The sequence below is a fragment of the Lutra lutra genome, chromosome 7 (assembly GCF_902655055.1).
Source record: "Lutra lutra chromosome 7, mLutLut1.2, whole genome shotgun sequence".
NCBI lineage: Eukaryota > Metazoa > Chordata > Mammalia > Carnivora > Mustelidae > Lutra > Lutra lutra.
Genome location: NC_062284.1, coordinates 38333048 through 38360893, shown reverse-complemented (window position 1 = coordinate 38360893; position 27846 = coordinate 38333048). Strand labels below are relative to the sequence as shown.

The 27846-nt window shown below is 34.5% G+C and overlaps 1 protein-coding gene across 11 annotated transcripts in view; it reads right to left on the bottom strand.

Annotated features, from left to right (window-relative positions):
* TCF12 (transcription factor 12) overlaps positions 1 to 27846 on the bottom strand; it is a 390676-nt gene that overhangs the window by 286920 nt on the left and 75910 nt on the right. The window contains exon 1 of one of the 11 annotated variants that reach the window (XM_047739177.1): positions 18977 to 18998. The exons of 9 other annotated variants lie outside the window; for them this stretch is intronic. The gene's annotated coding sequence lies outside the window, so the exon portion shown is untranslated. Of the gene's footprint in view, positions 1 to 1843; positions 1898 to 18976; positions 18999 to 27846 lie in introns of those variants that run through there. One more of the 11 variants, XM_047739183.1, reaches the window with a different exon arrangement.

The window sequence follows — 27846 nt, the reverse complement described above, 5'->3', positions numbered from 1 at the left end:
CTTACTAAAATTTATTCATATACTGGTTGGGCTTTCAGCTATTTGTGGACATGTGCAGAGTCACGAAGAATTGGGAATACCTGGCATACATGTTCCCAGCTGACGTCAAACAAGGCCTTCTTGTTTTAGCCCTCGGACTATAAAAAAGCATCCTTCTTGCAAACTATTTAGTGCCCTTTTTAATGTTTGGTTTTTGTTTTTTTTTTTTGGTCCTTTTTGTTGGTGGTTTCACTGTTCAAAAATGGCTCCCAAGCCATTTTAACTGCTTTCTAGTGTTCCTAAAGCACAAGAAAGTTGGGACATGTCTTATGGAGAAAATATGCTTAATTTCAGGTATGAGTTACAGTACTGTTGATCATGAGTTCAATGTTAATGAATCAATGAGATACATTAAGTCCTTAAACAGAAACACAAATAAAACATAAAACAAGTGTATATATATTGACTAATTAACAAAAGTTCTGTGACTAGAGGCTTGCAGGAACCTAATTCTGTATTTCTACCAGAAGCAATGGTTCATTATTCATTAACTTAGCATCTGATAACTTTATAGAACATAACTATCTTTTTTTTTTTAAGATTTTATTCATTTATTTGACAGGCAGCGATCACAAGTAGGCAGAGAGGCAGGCAGAGAGAGAGAGAGAGAGAGAGGTGGAAGCAGGCTCATGCTGAGCAGAGAGCCCAACTCGGGGCTCTATCCCAGGACCCTGAGATCATGACCTGAGCCGAAGGCAGAGGCTCAACCCACTGAGCCACCCAGGCGCCCCTAGAACATAACTATCTTGAAGGAAAACTGACTATCGTTATCCATTACCCTACACCACACCATCTTTAGGTTACCTCAACCAATGGAAAGTGCGAATCTGAAAGTTTCCAGAAATGAATGTTTGTTAAATTTCTAATATAAAAGCCCTTAGGAAATAATCGTGATCCTCCTCTAGAAGAATAAATTTATCTAAGTATACTATTAACTAAGTAGTGATACAGTCTGGAAGAAGTACAGTAGTTTTAACTGGTGAACTCTCAGCTCACTTGGAAATCCAATTCATAGACTTTAGAATCGATCCTCTTTTCTTAGACGCAGAGTTCATATTATCTGCTGGTTTCCCAGGTATGTACATGATAAAGGATTAACCTGAATCACTCATGACCCACAAACTGTTAAGTGTTATGCGTGTGAGTTGTGCATCATGAGAGGATCCGTGGACTAGGCTTGTTTTATTTTATCTGTTTAAACTTGAAGTTTTTACAGAGACATACTGAGTGGAAATTGAGTTTCCCTTTAGATTGACAGCTTGTCAATCAAAAGAAAAGCTTTTAGGACATTCTCTCAAATCAGTTTCCTTTTCAGATTGGGGTATATCTGTGTAGGACTCTAGAAATGACATGCTTCACTGGTAACTGTCTTTTGCTAGTTGAATACTCTGTGCTGTGTCAAAAAATACATGAAGGCAGGGTGCCTGGGTGGCTCAGTGGGTTAAAGCCTCTGCCTTCGGCTCAGGTCATGATCCCAGGGTTCTGGAATCAAGTCTCTGAGTCGGGCTCTCTGCTCAGCAGGGAGCCTGCTTCCCTTCTCCTCTCTCTCTGCCTGCCTCTCTGCCTACTTGTGATCTCTCTCTGCCCCCCATCAAATAAATAAATAAAATCTTTAAAAAAAAATACATGAAGAAATCAATTAATTGTAGGCAATCAACACTGGTGTCTATCAACACAGAAAGAAATCTCAGGTTAATGAATATAAAATACATGTGTCAGGTGAATTGCATTTGTTTTAATAGACTTGACATGTTAAGTAATCCTAACATTAATTGTGACTAAATATGACCTTACATACACTCACCTAGGGAGGAAAATGAGAATGCGATTTCTCTGAAGGCATATTTGGTTATTCCTCTTTGTGCTCAGTTTTCTGAAGAGTGAAAAGTAAAAGAAGTGTGTGTTTTTCAAGGAGCATGTTGAACACCCCCCTTCCAAACCCTCAAATCCACCCCGCCACACACAAATCCCACTGCCACTACCATGTCTCTGCCTATAAATAAAGCAAGAGCTTCCAGTTTTTCTCTTTTGGAGCAACAGTGCATGTCACCTTGTACTCCAGGACTGGCCTCTTTTTGTAGACAAAGAAAACCCTACAGAAGAACTGGACATAACGCTCCTCAACCTCAACATACCCATACCCCAAAACCAAATCTCACTGGTCCCTCTTTTTCTAGAAACAGTTTGATATTCTCCTCAATCCAGTTATGCTAGAGGTATTCTACCTGTTATACCTGGACACATTTTTTTACTCCTATGAATTTCTAAGGACAGTGGCAATCCTTCCCTTCTACCTTTTCCCTTGAACTCTTACAAGAAAGACAACCCACAGAACAAACTATGGTTAAAATAAAAACCAGTTATTCAATATTATGCACCTCTTGATGTTATACGTAAGAGCATCAATTATAAAGTTTCATTGACATAAAATGTTTTAGGAAAAAAATGGAAGATAGTGGAACACATTTAATAAACTTCAGGAAAAATCACACAAAAGCAGAATATAAGACATTCTACCATACAGTTGTTCTGCTTTCTTTAAAAAGTCAATTGTAGGGGTGCCTGGGTGGCTCAGTGGGTTAAAGCCTCTGCTTTAGGCTCAGGTCATGATCTCAAGGTCCTGGGATCGAGCCCCACATCGGGCTCCCTGCTTAGCAGGGAGCCTGCCTCCTCCTCTCTTTCTCTGCCTGCCTCTCTGCCTACTTGTGATCTCTGTGAAATAAATAAATAAAATCTTTAAAAAAAAAAAAAGTCAATTGTAAGGGAAATTTTTAAATTAAAAGAACCTGAAAATATGTAGAAATCAAATGCAAAGACTATTTTTTTAAACCTAAGAAAGACATTTTGGGTGACAATTCATTAAGTGTAAATAGGAACAGTATTAGAGGAACTGCAGTTAATTTTCTTTGTCATGAAAAGGGTGGTATGGTTATGTAGGAGAACTTTTTCTTCTGAAAGGCTTACTGTAGTACTGCAGGCTGATTTTCAACTGTGAAACCTATAAAAATCAAAACAATTTTGTGGTATTCCTGGACAATGAAATATAAATAAAAAGATTAGAAGAATTAGAAGAAATGTAAAATTTATGACTCAAAAGGATATATTGCTACAGAGGCATATTAAGTGCACACCTGCCATGAAAAACTAAAATGGAGAAAAAGAAGCCAAGCCTGGTCAAAGCAAGTATTTCACAGATGATAACTCAGTGGAAAGAATAATTAGGCTTAATGCACAAAACCAAAAACCATTAATAGAGAGAGAATTAAAACAAAACCAGACCCTGAAAAGTGGCACTGGAAAACCATCAGCTTCATCATGTTTTATCTATCTGAAGAATTTTGACTTTTGGCTTCACTGATTTTCTCCATTGTGTTCCTATTTTCAATTTCATAGATTTCTGATCAAATTTTCTATTTTTTCTTCTGCTTACTTTGGGTTCTTTTTCTAGCTTCCTAAGGTAAAGTTTACATTACTGATTTTATATCTTTCTTCTAATATACACATTCAATGCTATAAATATCTGAGCACTGTTTTTCCTGCATGCCACAAATTTTACTAAGTTGGGTTTTCCTTTTTAGTTCAAAATATTTTTTAATTACTTTTGAGGTTTCTTCTTCAACTCTGTTTTATTTAGAAGTGTGTTATCATTGTTTGTTATATACATTAAAAAATTTTCAAGAAGTGAAAAAGATCAAAATGAAAATTGGTAGGTTTTATATATACGGAACATGTTTTCTCTCAAATTTTATGAAGTAGGTTGAATGAATATTCCAAATTAAAAACAAAATGAGCAAGTTTAGCAGACAATTATGAAAAGAAACATTTTAAAATATGTTTTTTAAAATAATAACTTGTAGTTGGCTTTCACGTTATGTAGAAAATACAACCATTGAACCAGTGCTTTCTTTTCTTTTCTTTTTTTTTTTTTTTAAAGATTTTTATTTACTTATTTGACAGACAGAGATCACAAGCAGGCAGAGAAGCAGGCAGAGAGGGGCGGGGTGGGGGGAGCAGGCTGCCCACTGAGCAGAGAGCCTGATGCGAGGCTCAATCCTAGGACCCTAAGACCATGACCTGAGCAGAAGGCAGAGGCTTAACCCACTGAGCCACCCAGGTGTGCCTCAGTGTTTTATTTAAATCCAGAAACAAATTCCTGAATTTTGGTGCAATTTTGGTCTCTACCACCTTTCCTACCCATTTTCCCTAACTTCTATTTTTAGTTCTTAAAATTGTGTTTGGCAAATTGTCATAGAATAAAATTAATTTAAAATTGTCGTGTGCAAGTCTATGAACTGGGCAACGTTATGTTCTTGGAGCCAACATCAAATCATGATAGAGGATGGTTACATTACACAAAAACCTCCTTCATGCCTTTGTAGCCACGTGCTCCCACTAAAGCTAACTGCAGCAAGGACTGATATGTTTTCTATCACTATAGTTTTGTCTTTTCAGAATGTTGTATAAATAGAACCACACAGTACTGAATCTTTAAAGTAGTTTCCTTAGTTTGCGTACTGCATTTGAGATTCATTCAATTTGTTGCATGTATAAGCAGTTTTTCATTTTAACTGCTGAATATCATATCATTGTATAGTTTGCCAGCACTTTGTGTAACCCTTTACCTACTGAAGGACAGCTAGGTTGCCTCCAGTCCTTTCCAACTATGAATATAGCTTCTGTAAGTATTTGTATACAGATTTTTGTGTAAATATAAATTATTATTTCTCTAGGGTAAATGTCAAGGAGTGGAGTTCTTGGATCATAGGCTAAGTGTATGGTTAACTCTATAAGAAACTGTCAAACTCCTTTCCAAACTGTTATGCCATTTTGCATCCACACCAACAATATGTAAGAAGCTCCACTGATCTCCATCCTCAATAGTACTTGGTATACTGTCAGAAGATTTTTTAATTTTAGCTGTTCGAACAGCTAACGTAGGGGTATTTATTTCAACATGGTTTTAACTTGCATTTCCCTAAAGGCTAATGAGTTGAACATCTTTCCAGATGTGTATCTGCCAACCTTTTATCCTCTTTAGTGGTATGTCTGCTCAACCTTATACCCACTCTTGAATTGGGCTGTTAGTTTTCTTAGTGTTGAGTTCTGAGAGTTACTTATATGTTTCTGAATACAAGTCTTTTGTGAGATACTTATTTGCAAATATCATTGCCTAATCTCTAGCATGTCTTTTTGTTTCTCAACATTGTCTTTTATAGAGCAAAATTTTTATTTTAATGAACTCCAATTTATCAACTCCTTTTAGGACTCCTGCTTTTTAAGTCATGTCTAAGAACTCTGCCTAACTCCAGATTGGGAAGGTTTTTTCCCGTTTTCTTCTAAAAGTTTAATAGTTTACATTTTACATTTAGGTCTATGGTGGGTTTTGAGTTAATTTTTATAGAAGATGGAAATTTAAAATGAGGTTTTATTTGTAAATAAATGTCTAATTATTGCAACATTGGATTTTTTATTTGCCCTAAGAAGTATTATCTTTTAGGGGCGCCTGGGTGGCTCAATTGGTTAAGTGACTGCCTTCGGCTCAGGTCATAATCCTGGAGTCCCAGGATTGAGTCCCACATCAGGCTCCCTGCTCGGCAGGGAGTCTGCTTCTCCTGCTGACCTTTCTCCTCTCGTGCTCTTTTTCTCATTCTCTCTCTCAAATAAAAAATCTTAAAAAAAAAAAAAAAGTATTATTTTTTAAAAATCACTTGTTCATGAGAATATCCTTTACCCACTGAATCTCTTTCACACCTTTGCCATATCTGTGATTGTTTCTCAGCACTCTATTATGATCCACTGATCTATGTCCCTATCTCTTCACAAATACACTACTGTTTTCTTTACTATAGATTCATAGCAACTCAAAATCAAGAAGTATAATTCTTCTAACTTTATTCTCCTTTTTCAAAATTTAGTTATTCTAGTTCCTTTACATTTTCATATAAGTTTTAAATCCAGATTGCCTATATCTATAAGATATACTGCTTGAGTTTTCACTGGAATTGTGTTAGATTTATAAATCAAATTGGGAGGATTGACATTTTTACTATTTCGAGTCTACCAATCCATGAACACAGTATGCCTCTATCTTTACTTAGGTCTTCTATGATTTCCTTCATCATTAATAGTTCACAGCATGTATATCATGTACACATGTATATTATATTTACACAAAAGTACTACATTCCTTTGGGACAAATGTAAATTGTATTCATTATGTCACTGTACCATTGTACATTGCGAGTATATAGAAATACAACTCTGTGTGTGTGTTAGTCTTGTATCCAGTGACCTTGCTAAATCTCAAAGATTTCCTTGGGATTTTCTACATAGACAATCATGTCTGTAAATAGGGACATTTTTATTTCTTCCTTTGTAATCTGTACGCCTTGTACTTCCTTTTGTTACCATATGAACAATAACCAGGACCTCCAGTAAAATACTGAATAGGAGAAGTAAAAATAGACATCCTTGCCTTGTTTTTATTCATGGGAGAAAGCACAGAGTCCCTCAGCATAATGTATACTGTTGGCTGTAGATTTCTTGGTAAGGTTTTTGGTCATTGATTATTTATTCTTTTTTGTGGATAATAAAATTTAATTTGCTAAACTTTTATTGAAGATTTCTGTAACTTTGTTCATAAGGTATACTGGCCCATAGTTTCTTTCTACTTTCCTTCTTTCCTCCTTTCTTTATTATTTACTGTCATTGTCTAGTTTGGATATCAGGTTAATTCTGGCTTCAGAAAGACAGAAAGTATTCTCTCCTCTTCTATTTTTTGGAAGAAATAGTAGAGAAAGAATGTTATTTTAGTTCTTTTTTAAGTATTTGGTAGAATTTACCAGTAAACCCTCTGGGTCTGAGTATTTCTTTCTTGAAAAATTTTCAACTATGAATTTAATTTCTTTCATAGTTGTAAGACTATTCACACTAATCTTTTTCTTCCTGGGTGAGTTTAGTTTGCTAAGGAATTAGTCCATTTCAAAGGATTGGTCCATTTCACCTAATTTGTCAAGTTTACCCACCACACAGAGTTGATCTTAGTCCTCCTACTGTCCTTTGGATTCCTGCGACATCTGTAACGATAACCCCTCTTTCATTGCTAATACTAGTTCTACATGTCTTCTCTTTTCTTTTTGTCAATTTTGCTAGAAACCACCAATTTTATTAATCTTTGGGGGAAAAAAACAATCCCTCGACTTTGGGCTGAATTGATTTTCACTACCATATTTCCACTTTAGTTTTTTTGTTTTTTTTTTTTTTAAGATTTTATTTATTTATTTCACAGAGAGCGAGAGAGGGAACACAAACAAGCAGGGGGAGTAGGAAAGGAGAAGCAGGCCTCCCTCTGAGCAGAAACCCCAACGTGGGGTTCGATCCCAGACTCTGGTATCATGACCTGAACCAAAGGCAGACGCCCAATGACTGAGCCACTCAGGCACCCCACGTATTTCCACTTTGAATTTTGTTGATTTCTCTTATTTGGGATTTATTTTATGTTCCTTTTTTTGTTTCTTGAGATAGAAACATAGACTACTGACCTGAGGCTTTTTTTTTTTTTTTAATATAAGCACTGAATACAATAAGTTTTCTTGTGAACACTGCCTAAGCTGCATAAATGTTGATGTTATATTTTCATCTTTGTTCAGTTCAAAATATCTTTTTAAAGTTCCCCTAAAGCTTCCACTTTTACCCAACAGATTATTTAGAAGTCTGCTGTTTAATTTCCAAGAGCTTGGAAATTTTTCTTTTATCTCTCTGTTACTGACTTTTAGTTCATTTCCATTGTGGTATGAAGGACACACTTTGAGTTCAATTCTTTTAAATTTATTAAGACTTGTATTATGACCAAGATATGTTCTATCTTGGTAATGTTCCATGTGTATTTGAAAAGAATGCATATTTTGTTGTTGATTTTGAGTAAAGTATATTGTAAATACCAATTAGCTCTGGCTGGTAGATAGTGTTATTCAGGCATTCTGTACCCTTGATATCTGCTAACTTAACCATTCCTAAGAAAGAGATAAAGTCCTCAACTATAACTGTTAAGTTCTCTATTTCTCCCTTAAGTTTAGATTCTGCTTCATGTATTTTTAAGTTCTGTTGTTAGATATGCCCACATTCAGGACTGGTAAATTAATCATCATGTCAATGTATAATGCTCCTCTTTATCCTAGATAATTATCTTTGTTCTGAAGTCTACTTTATTAGTACTCAAGCAACTACAGTTTTGACTGGTGTTTGCATGGTGTATTTTTCCTCACCCTTTCACTTTTAATCTACCAATATTATTACACGTGTACTTTCTAATATACAATGGCATCATATTTTTAGTCTTTTAATTGATGTTTAGAGCATTAGCAATTTTAATGAAATTATTGATTTGTAAGAATTTATACCTACCATTTTATTATTTATTTTCTACTTGTTCCCTTTGTTTTCCCTTTTCTGCCTTCCTTTAGGTTGAATATTAATATTCCATTTTAATTTATTGTGATTCTAACTTATCTCCTTACTGTGTAAGTAGTGGCTCTAGGGATAAAAAAAATACATACTTAACTTTTCAGAGTCTACTTAGAATCAGTATCTTATCACTTCAAGTGGACCAGAGATATCATATATTATATACCACATCTACTGAAAACCACATCAATGTTACAATTTTTACTTCAAACTGTCAAATATATTTTAAAGAACTCATCAGTCTGACATTTACACAGATATGTACTATTTCTGTTGCTCTTCTTTCATTCCTGATGTCTGACTTTCCTTCTAGTATCATTTTGCCCTGTCTTAGGCTTCCCTTCATCTGAATAAGTCTTTATGTCACCCTCATCCCTGAAAAAGATTTTTGCTTGTTATGGATAGGTCTTTTCTTTCAGCACTTTAAGAGTGTTTTGCCTACCTCTTCTCACCCCTACCCTATGACTTCTGACAAGAATTCCTCAATTACTCAAATCACTGTTCCTCTAGAAGTAATATGTTATTTTTCTCTGATTGCTTTCAAGATGTTTTTCTTGCTTTTAATTTCTGATTTATTATGATCTGCCTGGGTATGGATTTCTTTGGGTTTATCCTGTTTTGGATTCTTCAAATCTGTATGTCTACATCTTTACCTACATTTGTGATATTTTAAGGCCATTATTTCTTCAAATATTTTTAGCACCACATTCTTTCTTAAAATGTCTTTAAAAGTCTAGCACTTTGTTATTTTCTCATAGTACCCTGAGGCTCTGTTCAATTCTTAAAAATTTATTTCCTCTCTGCTATCGAGTCTTCCAGTGGTTTTTTTTCACCTGTTGTACCTTTCAGTTCTAACAATTCCACGTCTTTTTTATACCTTCTCTTTCCCACTATTTCCATTTATTTCTAGAGCATTCACAATTGCTCGCTGGAACATCTGTGTAATAGGTACTATAATCTCTCTACCATGTTATTCCAATATCGATATCATGATGGTATATATACCATTGCTTCCCACACACGTGAATGAAATTTTCCTGGTTCTTTATATGCTACATAATTTTGGATTATAATCTGATTATTTTAAATATGAAACTTTGATTCCTGTTTAAATCCTGTGGATAATGTTAGTATTTTTGTTTTAATAGCTGATCAACAGTTAGGTTCAGGCCACAAGTTCTAAAATGGTTGTTATGGCCATGGTTCCTGTATCAGTTCAATTTTCAAAGGCTTTGATGTGCTATTTGAATTTGTCCCACCTTGTACCATCCAATGAGCAGTCTAGGACTTGAGTGGTAGTTTGTATGCACAGGTCAGAGGTGAGTCCAGAAATTCATGAACAAATTTATGGTATTGTCTTCCCAAGTTTCTCCCTCTTACATGATCTCAGTACTTCCCAATTCCCTGGGGCATCCCTTTTCATTTTTTTCAGCAAGAATGCTGGGGCTTTAGGTAACCTGCTTGGTCACATACTTCTATTATTCTACCTGCTCTGGGGCCAGGCACTAGAAAAACAGAAAGAGGAAACAAAAAGTAATGGGAGTTGTCAAATGAAAAGGAGGATTCCCATCCCTCACTGTTTTCACTGCACGCTACTGCTGCAGTCTCTGCTGACATTTCTACAGGGATACTTGGGACCATGACATGAGAGAACAAAGAAAAGAAAAAAACAATTTCCATATTCACATTGCGCATTAGGAGTTAACTTTCCCACTCCTGGAGCCAGAACTAGTGAGCTTCTTTTGGAGCTCTCTTTGTATACTTAAATGCCAATTTATAGCCTTCAGACTGTGTTAAGTTCAGCCTCAGTAATAATGAAAGGAACAAAATGGTAAACTGATAGTCATTTTGGTTATTACTTTGAATTCTAGTCTTCCTTCCCAATCCATTAGTTATTATTTATTCTTCAGAATCCTCAAATAGCTGTCCATCCGTTTTGTCCAGGTTTTATAGATGCATTCAGTGGAAGAAGGTGTATATCCTTATCTACATAGCTAAAAATGAAACTATCCTCTAATTTCTATTCTTAGTTATGCAATTTTCACTGACATGCAGACTCCTCAAATATCCTTATCAGAAGATATCAGTAATCTAAAAAAAGGAAACAGTCTTGGGGTGCCTGTTGGCTCAGTCAGTTAAACATCTGACTCTTGATTTTGGTTCGTGTCATGATCTCATGGTTGTGAGATCAAGCCCCGCATCAGGATCCATGCTGGGCATGGAGCCTGCTTAAAATTTTCTCTCTGCCTCTCCCTTCCCCTCCTTCCTCTCTAAAATAATTAAAAAGAAAAAGAAAAAACTAAAATAGTGTTATGAGTTCTCTTTCCACTTACCAAAAAAGCCCTAATTGACATAGTAACTAATTCATGGAAAGACACCCATTATACTATTAAGAAAACCTGTTCATGTTTTGGCTACAGAGCTTTAACAGCTACAGACTATCACTGCAAGGTCCTCAAAATGTTAATATGCACTATCAGAAAATAAGGATTCTGCTTAAGACAAAATAAATGGAAAGACATCCTATGTTCATAGATTGGAAGAATTAATATTGTTAAAATGTCCACACAACCCAAAGCCATCTATCTACAGATTCAATGTAATCCTCATGAAGATTCCAATGGCATTTTTTACAAAAGTAGAAAAAAAAAATCTTAAACTATAAATATGGAACCGCAAAAGACCAAAATATTTGTAAACAATGTATCTGATAAGGGGTTAATATCCAAAATATATAAAGAACTCATACAGCTCAATAGCACAAAAATAAATAATCCAATTAAAAACTGGACAAAGGTTTTCTTTTCCAAAGAAGATATTCAGATGGTGAATGGGTATCTGCAAGATGCTCAAGATCACTATTAGGGAAATGGCAAATCAAAACCAGTGAGATATCACCTCATGACTGCTGGAATAATTATCATCAAAAAGATGAGATAAATGTTGGTGAGGATGTAGAGAAAAGGAAACCCTTGTGCACTGCTGATGGGACTGTAATCTGGTTCAGCCACTATGGAAAACAGTATGGAGGTTCCTCAGAAAATTAAAAACAGAACTATTATATTACACAGCAATTCCACTTCTGGATATATTTCCAAAAGAATAAAATCGCTATGTTGAAATATCTGCACCATCATGTTCACTGAAGCATTATTTGTAATAGCCAAGATAAGGAAACCACCTAAATGTCTATCAACAGATGAACAGATAAAGATAATGTGATGAGTATATACACAATGGAATACTATTAGGCCATAAAAAAGGAAATCCTGCCATTTGCCAAATAGAGCCTGAAGGCCTTATAGTAAGTGAAATAAGTCAGACAGAGAATGATAAATACTATATTACCTCACTTGTATGTGTACTATAAAAAAACAAACAAAAACTCATAGAAAAAGAGATCAGATTTGGGGTTACCAGAGGTGGGGGGTAGGAAAAGGAGAAATATGATCAAGGCAGTCAAAAAATACAGACTTTCAGTTACAAGATAAGTAAGTCTTGGGGATGTAATGTACAATATGATGATACAATTAACACTGCTATATGGTATATCTGAAAGTTGCTGAAAGAGGAAATCCTAAAAGTTCTCATTATAAGGAAAAATGTTTTTTTTCTTTTTTCCTCTTCTGTACCTACAGAAGATAATTTATGTCCACTAAACTTATTACAGTAATCTTAATTAAGTCATTATGCTGTATACCTTAAACTTGCCCAATACTGCATGTCAATAACATATCAATAAAGCTGAAAGAGAAAAAAATTTTAATAAGAAAAATATATCTGAGGGGCGCCTGGGTGGCTCAGTGGGTTAAGCCGCTGCCTTCGGCTCGGGTCATGATCTCAGAGTCCTGGGATCGAGCCCCGCATCGGGCTCCCTGTTCGGTGGGAAGCCTGCTTCTCCCTCTCCCACTCCCTCTACTTGTGTTCCCTCTCTTGTTGTGTCTCTCTCTGTCAAATAAATATACTAAATCTTTAAAAAAAAAAAAGCCCTTAAACCCTTCCAAACTCTTGACCTCTTGACTGCCAAATGATAGAAAAATTAAAGTTTTTAAATTTCCTTTAAAAAAAAAAAGAAACAAACAACAACAGTAAAAGGGACACATGGGTGGATCAGTTAGTTAAATGGCCAAATCTTGATTTTTAGCTGGGTTGATGAACTCACAGTGTTGGGATCAAGGCCTGCACTGGGCTCCACACTCAGCAGGGCATCTACTTCAGGATTTTCTCTCTCTCTCTCTCTCTCTCTCTCTCTCTGTCCCTCCCCTTCCCACCCTCCCTCTCTCTAAAATAAATAAATAAATTTTTAAAACAACAACGAAAGATCAAAAGCAGATATTCTGTACTCTGAATATTATTAAGACTATTAACTCTTGTACAGTGTATTAGTTAACAAAGATACATTTAAAAGGGTACTATAATAAAATTATTTGTATGAGATTCAACTTCATGGTCCTAACAACAGCATTTCAAAGGAATTAAGGTACACAGAAATCTGTGCTGACTTTCATTGATTTAAAAAATATTAAATGCTCTGCCATGAAAAATTAACCCCAGATGTGTTTTAAATCTTTAGACGATCATCATTTAAGCAGTAGATAAGTCAGTACACCCACAGACTAAAAACGACATTTTTCATAATGCATACTGATGAGATCTTATTTCCCCCAAACTTTATTTATTTAAATGGCCATCCTTTATTGTTAACCAATTAAAAGTCTGAATTAAATAAGTTAACACATTATAAGGCCGCAATAAGAATTACATGGAAGATAACATAAGGTCACAAGCTTTATCCTTTTGAATGCAAGTTCAATATTCAGCTTTTTCCAATGTTCATAGATCTGGTCAACCTTTTCATCTAGTCAGTGGAAAGAGAGGGTCAATAAGAGAAAACGGGGGAAAAAAGGCAAAGAAATCGTAGGAGAATGGATGGTTAGGTCAGTGCAAATACTTTACTGTTAGCGGAAAAACAACTTAGTGACTAAGATGGTGTGTCATCTGAAAAGTGATGTGGAGATTTTTATAGGCTTTTTAATAATTTTCATTTTTATTGAAGTACAGTTGACATACAATGTTCTATTGGTTTTAGGTGTACAACATAGTGAAGATTTTTTTTTTTTAAGATTTTATTTATTTATTTGACAGAGATCACAAGCAGGCAGAGAGGCAGGCAGAGAGAGGAGGAAGCAGGCCCCCTGCCGAGTAGAGAGCCTGATGCGGGGCTCGATCCCAGGACCCTGAGATCATGACCTGAGCCAAAGGCAGAGGCTTTAACCCACAGAGTCACCCAGGCGCCCCCATAGTGAAGAAAATTTTTAATTTAGGTCTCCTGCTCAAAGTTGCTAAGAAACTTTTAAAAGTTCAGCAGTATCTTAAAACATATTTCAAGAACAACACATTGACCCACCAAAACTTCCTCTGCTCCAAGTTCTGCAGGTAGCATGCTGCAGGCTAATAGACACATAGGACACATAAATAACAGCAAAACTGCCCGTTTTAGAAACTAATTATCACCCCTTCCCTATTAAAATAAGTACATTCAGTGTTTCAGGAAACACATGCTATGAAATGCAATCTAGAATTCACCAACTCGAACGTGTGGTTCCAATATTTATAAAATGAGTAAAAGGGCAAAGGAAGATACAGCACTGTGTCCCTCCAAATGTTTCTGTGAAATACAAGCACCACAAAGGAAAACGATGGAGCTTTGTTTGAATAAAGTTTCAGTATATAACTGCCCAATAACCACAGTCTAGAAGTATGTTTATAAACCTGTCCCCCAAAAAAGAGGCACAACACTTTGGTTTTGTATCATATCATTAGGGATATAGCTTCAAACAACAGCATGAAATCTTATTTTACATCTACTGTTCTGCTCCAAACATTTTCTTCCACTGAAGACATCATAAAGTGCAATAAACAGACAAGAGTTAATTGGAAAAGCTTTGTACTTTTCCAATTGTGTAAACTGATACACACACACACACACACACACACACACACACACACACACACACACAATACCTAATAATAAACAGTATTACTGCAATATCAAAGCAGCAGCAGTTTTCCCCTGCTGGATACATTTTAAAATACAATTTCTATCCTAAGGTAAGATAAAATGTTTTTTGACAGTGATTTTTAACTACCTTATTTTTTCCTTCTTCTCCACCCTTACTCCTTTACATACATATAGAATAATAAAGTTTTTGTTATTTAGTTCTATCTTTGAACTTAGAAAAATGGATACTAAAAAGAAAATACAGTCAGGTCAAGGAAAACTAGATTTAGGAGCATGGCCCTGACATTTTAAAGCTAAATAACACTTTTAGGTAGGTCTATACTCCTACGTAGTATCCTCATCTCCTATCATCAAGCCCAAGTACAAAAGTTTCCTACAAAGGATGAATTATGCTCACTTTTAAGCTCAAGTTAGTTCTACTACGGAGACGGCAAGTACCATATTTTAGAAAGTCAAGGTCAGCCCTCCTTCTAGGAGCCAGCAAACTCATCCCTGCAGCAGTAACACTGGAATTACAACCTGGGTCACACCCAGGCTCATTCACTGCCTTTGCAGTAGAAATGTCAAGAACTGTTAAAGAAAGATTTACTTACACACACACACACACACACACACACACACAAAATAAAATATTAGCAAACAATCTTCTGAAGCAGAGGTTGCAAACTACAGAGGATAAGCCAAATCTAGCCAGTTCTGGTTTTTGTTGTTGTTGTTGTTGTTTTTAAGTCACTCAAGTTAAGAATGGCTTTCACATTTTTAAATGGTTATGAGAAGCTACTATATCATAAATCTTGCATCTTCACCTACAAAGCCTAAAACAGTTCACTATTTGGCCCTTTTAGAAAAATTTTGCTGATTTCTCTAAAGCAAAAACTAGGTTCCCCTATAAATTTTAGCTATAAGATGCAAATATGATTTAAAAGAATATTTTTTATTTTAAATTTGAATACCATTACAGAAGTACTATGATCCCAATTTAAATGTTGATATAAACATGCACAGTAAAATATACACACACACACACACACACACACACACACACACACATACATGCATGAAAAAGGGCAGGAAGGAAATCAACATCAAAATGTCAGTATATAGTTAACATAGCTCGGTAAATGTTATTTTCACCTTTATTTTTCCTGTACTTTCCAAATCTTAAGTGAGCCTATCACTGCCACAATCAGGAAATAGTTTTAAAAGATTACAGTGCACTTCTAAAAGTCTACAGTGTACTTTTTAAAAGATTACAGTGACTTTAATTATAGTTATAATGGTTACTCACATGTAGGTTCTGTAACATTTTGGTATTTACCACTGACTATAAATCAAACTGTTGCAAATTAAAATGGTATCTTTACATCTTTCACCATACATAAAAAAGATAAGAGCCTCTGTTTTGATTATCAGAAGTCAGAATTGTTGATTTAGACTCTCAAAAGTCACTGTTTTGGAATTAATGCTTGGGCACATCATAAAACACTCAATATAATTTAAAGTTCAAGTATTAACTGGCTACTATATTCAGTTAGCTTCAATGTTTCTTTCAAAATATGGTTTAAAAAACTTTGACTAAAACACTACATATGTTTACATACACTCCACATACTCTTTATAACTAAAGCATTAACATTTAAAGTCATACTAGACAGTAAAATTTCTTAAGTCATTAATCAGTTCAAACAAAATTCTTTTCCCTGATATAAAATAATATGTTACTGTTTAAAAATCAGACAGGTGTTCTGCTGACACTGAAGTACAATGAAATAATCTTGGCTGTTTTCATAAATAATATTTTAATTTTCTTGTTCAATAATTATGGCTTATGTGTTTCAGTTGTTATTTCGAAACATATTATTAACTTTGTAAATGTAAGACAATATACTAATATACATGATATATGATATATCTTTATAACCAATGTAACTCTAACTTGATAAATAAAAGGTTTATTTTGAATGGTTAGAAGACATTTTAAAAGTCACCTCTCCAACTGTGTTCTGAAACAAAAACCATTCTTTGTTTTATAGTTTATTTCCTGGGTTTATCATGAAAAAGCACGTAAATCTTACTTCTGAAGATGTTAAAGTCCAAATTTAATTCTCCGGAAGCACAAATTTAAATTAGAATACAATCTATCAGACTACGAACAACAGCTTTTCAAGTGCACAAAATATTTCTGTTCCCTTTATAGTGCACTGTTAATTTAATCTTATTAAATGTAATCTCATTAAAATGTAAAATCACCAACTTCTTAAAAGTAAAAAGGACTGGGGCACCTGGGTGACTCAGTGGGTTAAGCAGCTGCCTTCGTCTCAGGTCATGATCCCAGAGTCCTGCAATGGAGCCCTGTAATGGGCTCCCTTACTCAGTGGAGAGCCTGCTTCTCCTGCTCCCTCTGCATGCTGCTCTGCCTATTTGTGCTCTCTCTGTCAAATAAATAAATAAAATTCTTTAAAAAAAAAAGTAAAAAGTGTTGATCATGCCATGTGTCAAAACTGCAAAATAATAAAAGATTCCATAGCCACTTAACATTGACTAGAGTCCTAACTTCATATAATGTAGTAGTTATAAGAGTTTTCCCCCCTCCCTCTCTTCTGGATGACAGAAGCAAGTCCTGAGAGAGAAACTTTTTATTCCGGGGAAAAAAAAAAAAACACATTCCACAGCCTTTATCAATAATAATTTAAAAGGCAAAGACTTACTATCATATACTATTGAATTACTGCACTTTGCAAGTAAACACCAAAATTCAAGTATTGGCCTTATCCTCAAAAATTTATCTTACTTAAGTAGACTAATATTATAAATCCAAATTCATTTTTTTCCCCGTTTTTTAAATTTTATATATATATCTATTTTATTAACAGATCCAAGGATATGTTTATCAAGGATAGTCAAATATCCTCAAAAAAGCCAAAAACAAGTTACTTACTTAAGATTTTAAAGACATTTTATTTCTTCCAAAATAAGTCTACCCTGCTAAATATTCCATACAAATAAGTCTTGTCAAAATTACATTTAACTAATGTATTTTACAGGTTACCAATATCTCTAACAGATACACTAAAGAGAGACAATTTTGCAACTTACTCTAAGCTAGGGCAGCCTTTAAAAAAAAAAAAAAAAACCTGTAGATGTGTATTTAGTAAATCAAGTAAAAAAAGACCCTTTGTGTATGAGGATATACAAAGTAACTCAATCCTATAGTCAACAGACTCTTTTAAAAACTTTTAAAACTAATTTACTTCAAAAGATATACAGAAATTCAATAGATTATAAAACTGCTGGTAGCTTTCTATTTCTGTATCTGCTATACTAAATACCAGGGGTTTAAGCTGAGCTGCTTTTTTGACTTTAAAAATTTTTTCACAGTCAGCAACTTACAACAGGACATACTGTAATACCAAAATGGAAACTACTTAATCAACATTTCCTCATGGAAACACAGATCATACATAACAGTCTATACGGGTAAAGTTTTATTTTAAAAAGTAGCATTTCAATTTTATTGAGCAACATAAGCCCAATTTTTTCCTCTGATTCTGTCAACATATTAATTTTAGTCAACTGATAATATGCACACCAGAAAACTGAAATGTAAGCAGTAATGTAAGGCAATTTATTTATAATGTTGAATAAAACCACACTTTCATCTTTCTAGAACACAAGTCACTGGTTTTTCAGTTCTATAGAATAAATATGATCTTGTGCTCATGCTATGGTAAACCATGTGGAAAAACCCAACAGTATGTGAAACATACAAAACACAAATCTTTCAGATTTCAAGTTTCAAACTACAGTCATCTGTAGCATCACAAAAGGCTGACAGAAGATTGAAAATTGTTGGGTGTAATTTCAGAATCTTCCTCTTCCCTTTCTGCCCACTCTGTAAAATATACAGTTTAAATTAATAAAAAACAAAACCCCCATAACAGTAATTCCCTCAGGCTCATAGTTAGTCCTATTGGTTTTACCATGTATAGCTTCTAAATTCTATCATTTCAGAAAAACTGCAGGAATTAACTTTTTAGTTGTTGAGCTCCTCATTTAAACAGGAAAAAATAACTGTTCAGAATTAAACAGGTTATAGAATTCCTAAGCTTTTTATCTTAAAAGGAATAATAAAAATTAGAATTTATGAAGCAGGCATCATGTGGTAAATAAAGATAGACTCTAAGAACAAGCTCTTCTTCATTAAATGCCATCTATTTTATAACCTTAAATTACAAGTCTGAGGTTCATTTTTATATTTTTTATGAAAATAACTATAGTTACAAGCATACTAATTGAGCTTTTTGGTATGAAAAAGAAGGGATTTGATAATGCCAACTTGCTACCATCTACATATATGGATAAACTCACCAGGTAAGAAAAAAGTAAATCATAATATACTTATGAAGATTGGTACACCCGAGGGAAGTAATATTAATTTGCCTTCTGACTCACACTTTTAAACAGTCCTTTGCAATACTCCTCATCAATTGCCTCATTCTTAGGGCTTCCTCTTCACAATGTCTAAGCTCACTTCCTAAGAGCTTTCTTCTTGCAGGAATCAGCATTTATTGACCTCACAAAGTACACACAATTGCTGCTGTCAGCAAAGAACACAGAGTCTGGAGAAAAGCATCACAGAAGCATTGGAGGGGTATGAAAGTGTAGCTTCTCAGAGAGTAATGTCTGTAAAGATCTGGGACCTTAAATTTAAGAAATAATGAAAACTCTTCCTGAAATCAATATTACACTATATGTTAACTAGAATTCAAACAGAAATTTGGAAGAAAAAAAAAATACTGAAGATTGTGAATACTGCAAAAGAAACACAACATTTCAACCCAGGATTTTATTTCATCTGACTTCATCTGATATTTAGTTTATACAACTGAGTGGAAAGAAAGGTAATTTCTAACCACATTTACTGGTATTTACATTATGAAAGCCCGAGTATTTTTCACAGTGTCTTAGAACCATCTTACAAAGGTTCTTACAAACAAAAATGCAAGCCTCTTGAGGTCGCCTGAGATCTCATGGGACTTTTCATAATGGGAGGGTGTTAATCCCCAATGCCCTGGCCTATTTCCAATATGGATCATTAGTTTCTGCTTACCTAAATTCCTATTACCATTCCAACTGGCTCAGATACTTGTCACTTCCTGTCTTGAACCACAGTCTGTGTACTAATTATTAAATAGGCAAAGTGAAATGGCTTCTTTGGGTGCCTAAACACCACCCAAAACATTTCATACAGGGGAACCTGGGTGGTACAGCTCAAGAGTTGAGCATTCAACTCTTGGTTTTGGCTCAGCTCATGAGCTCGGGGTCCTGGGACTGAGACCCAGGTAAGGCTCAGCGCTCATCACGGAGTCTGACTGAGATTCTCTCTCCTTCTCCCTTTGCCCCTCCTGCCTATGTGCTCTCTCTCTCTAAAATAAATAAATAATTCTTTTTAAAAAAATTTTCATATTCCTTGAGGATTAGTAAAACAGTAGTTTAAGCCAACTCTATTGAACTGTTAGTTTAAATTTTTTTACTATCATTTTATATGACACACAGAATGTTCTGATTATAACTTTACACAGAATTCCCAGGTTTTGTCTATGTCAACAGACTTTGTCAATGATGAGCTTAAGTGCTAACAAGGCTATGAAACTACAATTAAGGTTTTATTTCACACCATGTTAGTAACCAAACCTGAGCAAGCACAAGGATGAAACATAGCTAAACGGACCCAGTTCACCACTCCTGTCCCTATCATACACATACACACACACACACACACACACACACACACACACACACACACACACACATTTCCTTCACTCTCTCCAACACAAACACAATACGCACATGTTTCCCTAAATCTGTATATATGCATATGTGCGTGTATGCATACTACATATTTATTTCTATATATACACATCATCTCAATCAGACACACATACGATTCATAAAGATCAAAAAAAAGAACAGTATATCTTTCTTCACAGAAATACGTTCTACAGATCCTTGGGAATATCAAAACAAAGAGAGGTGCAAATCCCTCATTCAAAAATTTTGAAATCCAAAAATTTCTGAAAACCACAGTCTTTTTTTTTTTTTTAAATATTTTATTTATTCATTTGACAGAGAGATCACAAGCAGGCAGAGAGAGAGGAGGAAGCAGGCTCCCCGCTGAGCAGAGAGCCCGATGCGGGGCTCGATCCCAGGACCCTGAGATCATGACCTGAGCCGAAGGCAGCGGCTTAACCCACTGAGCCACCCAGGCGCCCCTGAAAACCACAGTCTTAAATAACTTATTTAGTGGTAAAACCTGAAATGAAGATAATTATAGCCCTCATTTATTCCACTCAATGTGCATGTCAATATGTTTCAACTCAGAAATACTGATTTATTTGATTATAAGGTTTCACCATAGATTCCTCTAGGGGACGTTACATAATACATAGTATATACTGCTAATTTAGTTTCTAAATTTCAAGAAATTCTGGATTCTAAAGCAAATCCAATTTTAAGGTTTGGGGCTAAGCAACTGTGGAGTAATACTTTTATTTTTATATATTTTAAAGATTTTATTTGTTTATTTATTTGAGAGAGAGAGCGCCATGTGCACATGCATGTGAGGAAGAGGGAGAGGAAGGGCGGGGGAGGGAGTCTCAAGCAGACTCGGTACTGAGTGCAGAGACCTATGTGGGGCTCGATCTCAAGACCCTGAGAAAATGACCTGAGCCGAACCCAAGAGTTGAAGACTTAATTGACTGAGCCAGTCAGGCACCCCAAGTAATACATTTATATTAAAAAATATGGTTTATTTTAGGGGCGCCTGGGTGGCTCAGTGGGTTAAGCCGCTGCCTTCGGCTCAGGTCATGATCTCAGGGTCCTGGGATCGAGTCCCACATCGGGCTCTCTGCTCAGCAAGAAGCCTGCTTCCCTCTCTCTCTCTCTGCCTGCCTCTCCGTCTACTTGTGATCTCTCTCTCTGTCAAATAAATAAATAAAAAATCTTAAAAAAAAAAAATATGGTTTATTTTATATCATTATCTGCTTCTCCTCTACAGTTTTCATTAATTCCAATCTTCCATAAATTCTAAAGGAAGGAAGGAAGAGAAGAAGATAGGGAGCCACAATAAGGTTCAGGTTTTTAACTCCTCTCTTTAATTCTTACTAATCTCCCTTTTGCCAAGGAAGGATTACCTTGGACTACAGGCAGCAATAGCAGCCAGAGGGTGACTAGGTGACACAGAAGTAACAGAAGAGGGCTGAATACATTTTAAAGTTCACAGAAAATATTCAAGCCAGGAATCTTGAATCTTGATAATTTCCCATATTCTTAATGTTACTATTATTTCTAATAATAACTTTGCATTAATAACAATGGTTTATTTTTACTGTTCAACTTCAAATATGTCATTTGACCTTCATACTCCGTAGTCATCCTGTAGTCACAGTATATAACTCATTTGTAGAACTGTTACCTATTTTAATCCCAAACTATCTAAACCCTACAACTCATCTAATACCTACCCCAAAGATAATTCAGAAGGCATATCTACAGCAAGAAAACCAGATGATGTATTTTAAGATAGAATATAAAAAATTTTTCCATTAGCAGTTACTTTGGGATTAAATGATACTGTTTACCTCTCAGATAAGATATGTTTTGAATGAAATCAACTTAAATCACTAGTCAAGGAGATTCCATTTCATCTGTTTTCTACATAGAATGCATTCTTCTTCCTTGAAACATTAAAGTATGTTCTATATAATTAAGATGTAGATATAGGGTTTTCTTTCTTTAAACTGTAGTAACACTTAAAGCAATAATGTGGTTTAATATTTACTGAAATTAATTCTGCAAATTTGTCTGAAATTAACAACTTAGCTATTTCATCACAAAACTAAATAAAGCAGATACTATATTATTGCAAAGCAAACCAGCTCCTGAAATTCAACAGGCTAATTACTGATTTTATGGAAATCTATAATTATACCTATACTAGATATAGTCACCATAAAAATCAATAGAAATTTTGAATTTACCTATATTCTTTAAAGCATAAGGATTCTAAACATTGTATATAGCTTTTTAAATACATTAGACATATAAAACATGATTACCTAAATTAAATTTAATCTAGTGATATCAACCAAGAAGCTTAAAAATTTTCATTATTCAGTAAAATCATGCTTTACTTTTATTCTTTTTACTTTTTAAGCAGCTCCATGGACTTACATATGTCCTGCTCACCACTGTATCTCCAAAGTCTATATGAGTGCCTGGAGCTTAGTAGACATGTAATATTTACTTAATAAATTTACATCTAAATTTAGAATTTGTTTTATATATACATGTATAACTTTCTATAAAAAAAAATCTACTATTTGAAGCTTATTATTTCAGCAAACTCTGATGAGTTTAGTATCTTATCAAATGACTTATATAAGTTCATGTTGTTAGATGAATCACCATTGGGCCTGATTACTGAAAATACAGAGAAAGATGAAGCCTTGTAGCTCTCAACATAAATAAATCCATTAAAGTGATGACCCTGTCATAGCCTAATCTTCCACAAATACCAAAAACCAAACTCTAGTTCTGAGTACTAAGAATTTATGTAACTCAATAATTTATTAAACACTTATCTACTTTGTGGCCAGTATTATGCTAGGCATCCCAAATACATATGCAAATAATATCTATCTTCAAGAAAAGCACAAATGTGAGAGAGGAGAGGCACATGAGTAAATAACCAAAGATGACTGGCAGGATGAACAAAATCTTACAGGGGGAAAAAAAAAAAAAGACTGAAATTGGAGGTCAGATGACAACTGATCTGGTGGCACAGGAATGTGGAGTAGGATGTGGGTGTTGAGAAACTGCTAAGCCTAAGGTGTCAGAGAAAGGCATTATGAACAGAGGGCACAGCATGAGTAAAGGTACAGAGGAATACACACACACGTACATACACACACATGTATATACACACACAGGAGAAAGATAATAAAAACATTTTTAAAAACAAAATAACGTTAAACTATTTTGCTATGGACATCCCTTTTTATAAAACATTCTTACAAAAGAATTTAACAAAAAATTTTTAACCAAATTTATTCTCTTCAGAATCTAAAATTCTAGGACTAATGTAAAATTTATAAATAGTCCCAGAAAAGTAACTCAACCTATTATCTAAAATAAATAGAACAGATCTTACATCATTTCCTTTGATGTTTAAGCTCAAGTCAAAACCACACCAGCAATAGCTTAAAATCCTTATCTTTCATTTTTACCACTATCATGAACCTCATGTCATGTCCCTTATTCTAAAACTCATGAATTTCAGTTCTTTCACAGCTATTAACCTTGTCTCTTCAAAGAGGACCATAATTTCCTTAAAGGCAAAAAAGATTCCTACTAGTCTTTGAATATCCACAGATCGAGAAAAATAGTGGATGTTCAATGAAATATTTACTGACTACATGTTTATTGAGATTGCGATTTTTAGCATTTCAAAGCACATGCTATTTTAAAATATACTTGACATTATACAGACTTGCAGCTTTTCATTCTAGTTGAGCACACTGTCTAAGAAAACCAGAAAACAGTGGAAGTTAGTCTTTTAAGAATTTTTAATTTGCATCCTATCATCATAACTGGGCATCCCGTTTGATTATAACCTTGTCCTTCATAGATAATTCTATTAGTCAACCAGCTTAATTTAGAGCAAACACAGGAGAGACCCTAACAGTAAGGTATGCCACCTGTAGTTTATACACTAAGCCAACACTGTAAATAAAATAATGCAACATTTAAGTTTAAATGTTTTTATGCTTCCCAATTCTCCCACCACCATGAAAAACTAAAGAAAAATGTAAGATAAAAAGACTCTTTTCTGTAAGAAGGCACAAATAGAAGACATCCCAAAATATTTACTGAAGGAGTAAATAAATAAAACTGGAATTAAAAATGCACTTAGACTATGCAGACAATAAACGACACTTCAAAAACATTTGGCAGAGAAAAGTATACTTGGTGAGAATCAGCAATAAAAGGAACTATTCTTTTTGTGACTGACAGATAAATGTATTAATTGTAAAGGTGATTATGCTTAGAATATTGTGTAGTAATCCATGAATATATCTGTGTATTTTTAAAAAAGGAACAGGTTGAGGTAAACATCGCTAAGAATGTGTGTGAAATAATACACAGTACTATAAACTTGAAAAATACAAAACTAAGGATATTTCCCTAGAAGGAAGAGAATGAATTCATTTACTAAAAGGCTTTGATTATAGTATTATGTATGCTTTGCTTCTAGAAATAAAAATATTCCTAGAAACTGTCTATAAAGTGATTTTAATAGAAAAAATTCTCATTAATTTCAATAACAATTTTTAAATATTACAAGACAATTTAAAAGAGAACGAAAAGGGCAAAAGATTAAAAATAATGAACAAAAGCTATGGCAAAACTATTAAAGCAATAAGACATTCTGTGAATATGGAAGCTTTCTGATGATTATTTAGACTTTTACTCTTGGAGTACATTATGAGAATTTCATTCTAATCTTTCCATTCTATCAATGGCTCCAACCCAAGTCCACTCTTCAAAAGAAAAAAAAAAAAATTTTAAGCTTTGAGCTTCTTGAGCAGTTTATTTCAACTGATTATTTATAAAATAGCCCTGGCTATAGTTGGCTACACTTGAAGTCTTGATTTGTTTTGTCTTTGTTATCCTTTGAAAATTCTTAATGATAAAGAAACTAGGACCTACCATTTATGAGGTTTAAAAAAAGAAAGGTATCTTTAAAAAAGGACTAAATGGTTTACGCAATAATAGAACCATGAGCTTCTGAAAACCTAGCCAGTGTCCATTTCCACTCAATTTATACCATGATCTATCTACAGAAGGAATATCTTACACATAGATGAAACTGACCTGGGCCTACACAGCTAGCTTTCTTTTTCATTTTCCAGCAAGCCAGACTGTTGGTATAATTACTACCTCAGAAGCAGTAAAGTCTGTTCTTTTAAGCGGCTATCTCATAAACACTAGGAAGCTTCAATTTTGTTTCAGATGCTACAGAATGTATAATACCTGACTTCAAAATACATGAGCCAACTTTTATTTTTATTAAACTAGTCATCTCTGATTCCTCTACATTGTTATTTCTGAAACCTTAACAAGTTCCAAAGTGTTTGACTTAAAAGGTAGCTGAAATCAAAGGCACAGAAAACTCAACTTGATCCTAAAAACTAGACCAAGAGTTCTGTACTTCATCATGGAATCATGAATTGCATCCAACAGCTGTTCCACTCACCGGCTATTTTAAACCATTTAATATGATCTGTACCAAGACTAATTCTTTTCTAAATAAGCATGTCAACACTTATCCCAAAACTATGCTATTCTTCAAAATTGTCTCCTTGAAAAGCTTAATACTTATTTAACTTATGTTGCCACTTTTCAAATAATTTCAGAACCTTCTTTTCAGAAAGTTCCATCATAGAAAATTTACTAACCACATAAAGAAATCACTCTCATTACTATGTAAACACTGGCTTAGTACTCTTGACCTGGATTTTTCAGCTTTCCTTCCTTCAGCTCCTCTATTCCCATGTTTCCTTAAATCGAATCCCCCTGCCTTTTTCTTTCTTTTGTACTTCTGAATTACCACTGAGAATTTATAGGGTGGAAGTGAACCTTTAAGAGACCCCGGGGTATGGATGGTGGAACAACAACAACAAAAAAAACCAGATCTGGAAGTAGACAATCATTTTCAGGCTTCTTACTTGCTAGGACCGTGGGTAAAAATGTGTTAAAGGCCATGAATATTTTTTAGAAAAATATTAAGTTGTATAATGCCCAAACTTCCTCCTGGAAAAAAAAAAAAATGTTCCAAGCCAACAGTTTCCAAGTTAACATTTAGGGGGATTAGAAGAGGGAAGTTTCCAAAAGGTTAACTGAAATCAGTATTTTCTGATTTCTGCCCATCTGGAGGTTAACTTGTATATTACCTTCTTTCCCTCCAACACATTCTATATTTCTTATCACTCTGCTCATCACCCCTGCACTAAGATTAACTTTCTCCCAACAGGGCTCTAACTTGAAGACAGCCTAAACTACTAAGAATACCCAAATACAAATGAAGAATGCTCAATAAATATTTCCAAAATTGGACTTTGGTGGAAGGGCTACCAAATCCCAAGAATTTCTGGTAGACAAGGCAACCTCCCAAAAATAGCTGCTATTAGCACAGGTGACCTTTTTATCCCCCATTTTCTAAAATGAGAGCATATTTTTAAGGATGGTTGGTGGTCAATAACCAAAATAGAGGAGGGCAACTTGAGCTAGGTAAACCATTTAAATCATGGATATGAAGAAAAATGTGTATTTCTTAAGAAAACAGCTAAAAGCTCATTTTCAATAAATAAAAATTAAACTGCTTAATTTGGTAAGATTAAGTTGGATGGGCTTCTGTTTTGTTCTTATAATGCTGTTTTTATTTTATTTTTTTAAGATTTTATTTATTTATTTGACAGAGAGAGAGATCACAAGTAGGCAGAGAGGCAGGCAGTGGGGCGGCGGTGGGCGGGGAGCAGGCTCCCCGCTGAGCAGAGAGCCTGATTTGGGACTTGATCCCAGGACCCTGGGATCATGACCTGAGCTGAAGGCAAAGGCTTTAACCCACTGAGCCACCCAGGTGCCCCTGTTCTTATAATGCTGTTTTTATAACTTGAAAAATCAAGATCCTTTTTTACACCTCAATATATTAATGTTTTATGTAAATAAATATAAACTCTTTCCAAACCATTTTCTCTCCTTACCAGCTAATGGGCAATTAATTAATTGTATACACACAGATTCACTTCTGATTGCTTTATCTCAATAAAGAGATTCAAATTCAGTTATTTAAGTAAGGCATACTTAGAAAATGAGGTACCTAAAGATTGTTTAAAAATACGTATGAGACGAAGTAGATAACCAAACAGGTGCAGAGGTTTTTGAAATTCAGGCTTAGGAAAGAATATTAAAACCAGGCCTTACAAATAAGACTCCTATGTCTGATGTAGAAGGGAATTTAGATTTGGACAGGATATTCTGATGTAAGTCAGAGAACTCAGCTATGCTCCTACCTTGAGTTTTGAAAAGCACAGTAAGGAATCAGAAATAATCACTGAATAAGTGAAGATCTTCCAAAGTCTCTTCCTTGCTCACACATGCAAATCTGTCTCTATGCCCATAATGGAACAGGAGTTGACATCAATTACTTTTGAGTCATAAAATCAGAAAGGTGGTAAACAGCTGAATGATGGAGAAGACAT